Here is a 5,488-nt window from a genome sequence, read left to right on the forward strand (position 1 = left end):
TTGGTTATTGATTGAATTTTGATTAATTTTGGTTGATTGTTGGTTTAATCTTTGATTTCAATTATGTTGATGATGAAATTGATGCTTGTTGTAGTTTTGATCTCAATTCCTATGGCTAGTGAGTAGTTTCCTAGCTAGGGAGATGGTGAAGCATGTATGAATGATGGAATAGTGTAATTTGGGGATATTTGATGGAGTTGATGATATGATTAAATTTGGTTGATGTTTTATGTGCATGTGTGTGATTAATTGAGGTTTGGCCATCTTTGATTAATACACTAGATTGCATTGTAAGCTTGCTATGATACGGACCATTGATTAGTGAACTTGCAATTTCACGATTGAGGTACTTTGTGACGTTTCCTAGCTAGTGTTTAGTGTAGTTGACGCTAGTTAGACCTCTAGGTGAACTACTTTAGTATGCTCTTTTGGATACATGATGATTTTCCTTCATATCGCTTGACTTAGTCGGTTTGACCTCCCAAATTACCGATTCCATTATGATTGCATGTGGATCCATTGCCCTAGTCTCTTAGATTGATTTTATACAAGTTTGCATTATCTAGTTTAGCCTTAATTCTACCTCAAACCCCTTCTTGATTCCGAAATAGCTTGATTTAGACATCGTGCACTTGATATCCATTCCCTTGGGTTCGACCTTGACTTGCCACTACGCTAAATAGGGGTTAGTTAAGTTACAAATTTTGTTTGATAGGGTGGGGTGGTAGCCCAACGACCTACCGTTCTCATCCCCATCATATTTCAATCCCTCGAGAACTGATCACATAGCCAAGCAATTTTCCTGATGTAACTCCGAATGCACACTTTGCTGGATTTAATCTCATGTTGTACTTGCGGAGTCTTTCAAAGAATTTGCAAAGTTCAATGATGTGGCCTGGGGAATCTTTTGATTTGATGATCATATCATCAACATAGACTTCCACCTCTTTGTGCATCATATCATGTAACAATGCAGTGGCTCCTCTTTGGTAGGTGGCACCCGCGTTTTTCAACCCGAATGGCATTACCGTATAGCAATATATTCCCCACTGATGAGTGACATTTATGGCACTCATTTGATTTCTTTTTGGATGATTTTTTATTTCTTTTTATCTCTCTTTTCTTTAGTTTTCCTTAGTTTTATTCTTGTTTTCTTCATTTTATGCTTTTTGTAGTTAGTTTCTCTATTTCATGCTTTTTTCTAGTTTACTTGTTATTTTTCTCTTTTACTTGCTTTTTATCATTTGTTTGTAGGTGGTAATTGATTGTCCAAGAATTCCCGAGCTTCCTCTCTACGAGTTTTCATTGTTTTCATGCCTAAAGAAGGTGCAAGAAGCTCCAAGTCAAAGGTGGATCCAAGGGGCAAGCTTCAAGGCTTTGTTTATGCCTCCCTCATGGCTTATACTCTTCAAGAAATTCAAGAAAGTTTCTGCCTACTTTGTCCTCCATCATCATCATCCTGGATGTGTGCACCGCTTGAGCTAGGACGAAGAGAAGAAGGGGGAAAGACCCAGCCAGGTGCGGGCGCACCAAGTGAGTGTGCGGCCGCACATTGGTCGTGTGCGGTCGCACACCAGGTGCGTGCGGGCGCACCAGTCTGGGTGTGTCCCGTGCGCACCATTCTCTCTCCTCCGAGCGCCCGCACTTACGAGGGTCTATTTTTGGGCGTCATTACCGACCTCCTCTTTGTATATATAGGTATTTCTACCTATTTTTAGAAGTTTTAAATTTTAGATTGAATTTGATAGTTAGTTTTTGGGAGAATTTTAGAGAGAGAAACTCAAGAACTTTAGAGAGAGAAACTCATGATTTTTGGTGATTGCTCAAGGATTCCTCATTGTATTTTATCTTTAGATCAAAGTTTTGTAAGGATTTTCTTCTTGATTTCAATACAAGTTTGATTTTAGTTGATTTCATTAGTTTTCCATGTTATTGATGATTGATTTGGTTATTGATTGAATTTTGATTAATTGTTGGTTTAATCTTTGATTTCAATTATGTTGATGATGAAATTGATGATTGTTGTAGTTTTGATCTTAATTCCTATGGCTAGTGAGTAGTTTCCTAGCTAGGGAAATGGTGAAGCATGTATGAATAATGGATTAATGTAATTTGGGGATAATTGATAGAGTTGATGATATGATTAAATTTGGTTGATACTTCATGTGCATGTGTGTGATTAATTGAGGTTTGACCATCTTTGATTAATACACTAGATTGCATTGTAAGCTTGCTATGATACGGACCATTGATTAGTAAACTTGCAATTTCACGATTGAGGTGCTTTGTGACGTTCCCTAGGTAGTGTTTAGCGTAGTTGACGCTAGTTAGACCTCTAGGTGAACCATCTTAGTATGCTCTTTTGGATACATGATGATCTTCCTTCATATCACTTGACTTAGTCGGTTTGACCTCCCAAATTACCGTTTCCATTACAATTGCATGTGGATCCATTGCCCTAGTGTCTTTAAATTGATTTCATATAAGCTTTTGCATCGCCTAGTTTAGCCTTAGTTTCTACCATAAACCCCTTCTTGACTTCGAAATAGCTTGATTTAGGCATCGTGCATTTGATCTCCATTCCCTTGGGTTGACCTTGACTTACCACTACGCTAAATAGGGGTTTGTTAAGTTACAAATTTTGTTTGATAGGGTGGGGTGGTAGCCCAACGACCTACCATTCTCCTTCCCATCAAAATGGCGCCGTTGCCGGGGAATGGTGCTTTGAGTGCATGTTGTTGTTGAGTCTATTTCATTTCATTTGCAAAATACAAAAAGATTTTACACTTTAGGCTACACTTGTAGCCGTGCTACTTATATTTTCTTTGAGTTTTGTATGCATAGGTCCCGAGATCGCTCATTTGTTCCCTTTGATCTGGAGATTGAAAGAACTCTCTCAAGGAGGAGAGTAGCAAACAAGACCTTGGATTATAGTTCCTCAAGCGAAGAAGAGATTGAACAAGAGTAAATCATGGGAGAACAACCAAGAGTTGCCTTGAAAGAATTGGGAGTAACCGGTGCATAAAGGTTCGAGAGCGGCATAGCTCCACCTACTACACCGGCAAACGACTTTGAAATTCGGCCGGCAATGATCACCCTAATAGAGAGGAGACAATATAGTGGGGCAAAGAACGAGAGCCCATTGAACCATCTTAAGGAGTTTGAAAAATATTGTAACACGATCAAGGTTAATGGAGTGTCTCAAGAATTCATCTGCCTTAAGTTGTTCCCCTTCTCTCTCTTAGGAAGGTCTTTGGAATAGCTAGACAAAGAGGTGAACCCCAATTCATTGAGAACATGGGATGATGTTACTAAAGCTCTCTTGTCCCGTTTCTATCCTCAAAAGAAAACGGCGGAGGCAAGAGCTTTAATTCAAGGATTCAAGCAAAAGCCAAATGAGAGTCTTTATGAGGCATGGGAGAGATTCAAGGAGTACCAAAGAGAGTGTCCTCACCACGGAATTCCAACATATCAATTGATCCAAATCTTCTACGGTGGTTTGAGTCCTCAACGCAAGGCATGCCTTGATGGAGGGGCCGGTGGTCCAATCATGAACAAAACCGAAGAAGAAGTTGTGGACATAATAGAGGATGTGGTGACTTATTATAGAGATTGGCAAGATGGGGAAAGAGATTCTTCAAGTAAGCAATCTTCGTTGTATTCGGTGGACCATCTCAATGCCATCAACAATCTTTCCTCTCAAATGACAAACTTGGGAAAGGAGATGACGGTGATCAAGGCAAAGTTGGAGAGTGTTTCTTCCTCTTCACAAGCTCCAAGTCTTCCCTCCCAAATTAAGGGGAGAGGTATTTCTCCTAACTCTCAAACTCCTTCTACTTCACATAATATGCCTATGGGATGTTTGTTTTGTGATGTATGTGGACCATATGACCATGATTCTAGCAATTGCAACAATGAATGTGTTGATGAATTTGACAACAATGAGTGTGAACATGTTAATTTTGTGTCAAACAACAATGTTCAAAGGTTTGATAATCAAATAGGCCAATGGAATAGGAATTACCAAAACCAAGGCAATTTTGACAACTATAATCATAATGGTGGTTATAGGAACCAAGGGAATCAAGGTTCTCGTGGTAACCATAACCAAGGTTATAGTGGCCAAAATCAAAGCCAAAATTATGGTAATCAAAACCAAAATTATGGTAATCAAAACCAAGGTTATGTAAATCATAACCAAGGTAATGGAAACCATAATCATGGTGGTGGTAACCATAATCAAGGTTATGGTTCAAATCAAAATAGGGGTAATTGGAACAATCAAGGAAGGGGAAATTTTCAAAACAACGCTCAAAGAGGTCCCCCACCCGGTTTTGTTCCAAAGACTCAAGGTGAAAATTCCTATTCACAACCTTCTTCTCCTAGGATTACTTTGGAAGAGTTGATTGATAATCAAACCAAGATCATTAACACCTATATGGCGGTTAGTGATAAGAAATTCAATGAGATGATGACCCATAATAAGATGCTTGAGACTCAAATTACCCAATTAGCAAGCACTATTAAGAATTTTGCTAGTCCTTCATCTTTGCCTTCCCAAGGTGTTGAACCAAAGAAACGCGTGTATTCTATTGCCACAAGTGGTGGAAATGATTTTGATGAGGGAGTTTCTTGTTCAAAAGAGGGAAGAGATGAGAGTGGTGCTAAGGAGAATGAAGTGGAGAGGGTTGAGTCTAAGGAAATTTATTGTGAGGTTGAGAAAAGAGAAGAGTGTGTTGCTGAAAAGATGAGTGAGGTAGAGAGATTTCCCGATCTACCATATCCCCAAAAATATTTGAGATTCAAAATGGATGAGCAATTTGGGAAGTTCCTTGAAGTTCTTAAGGATGTTCATGATTTTACACCCTCTACCGAGCCAATTCTTGACATGCCTAAGTACTCCAAGTTCCTTAAGGAGATACTAGAGGAGAAGGAAGATTTTGATGAGGGTAGTTCGGTGGAAGGAGGGAAGTGTTTTAGTGCTCTTATCCATGGTGAACTTCCGAAGAAGATGGAAGATCCGGGGAATTTTTCAATCCCTTGTCAAATTAAGAAAATGGTTTTTGAGAATGCTTTGTGTGATCTAGGGGCTAGTTTGAGTATTATGCCCTTTTCGGTTTTCAAAAGGCTTGATCTAGGTGAGCTTCAACCATCTAATATAACACTTCAATTGGCCGATCGTTCTATTAAGCTTCCTAAGGGAAGAATTGATGATGTTTCTTTAAGGATTGGAGAGTTTGTCTTTCCCGTGGATTTTGTTGTTTTAGAGATTGAGGAGGATGAACATATTCCAATCATTTTAGGGAGGCCTTTTTTAGCCACCTCGGGAGCTTTAATAGATGTCAAAGGAGGTCAAATCACTTTGAGGTGTGGAAAATTGGAAGAGAGTTTTAAGTTGAAGCCAATGCATGAGTCCTTATCTTGTGTGCAAGATATAGCATGTGCTAGTCTTTCTCGTTCCATTGATGGTATGTGCATGATTGATTCT

At 39.1% G+C, this 5,488-nt stretch overlaps 1 non-coding gene across 1 annotated transcript; it reads right to left on the reverse strand.

Moving 5' to 3' along the window:
* Positions 1 to 3,356: 3,356 nt before the first annotated feature.
* Positions 3,357 to 3,462, reverse strand: LOC145621675 (small nucleolar RNA R71). The gene has a single exon (XR_014108491.1). It is a non-coding gene; the product is annotated as a small nucleolar RNA R71 (small nucleolar RNA).
* Positions 3,463 to 5,488: the final 2,026 nt, after the last annotated feature.

This window comes from Chenopodium album, chromosome 27 (genome assembly GCF_948465745.1).
Source record: "Chenopodium album chromosome 27, dcCheAlbu1.1, whole genome shotgun sequence".
In the NCBI taxonomy this organism is placed as follows: domain Eukaryota; kingdom Viridiplantae; phylum Streptophyta; class Magnoliopsida; order Caryophyllales; family Amaranthaceae; genus Chenopodium; species Chenopodium album.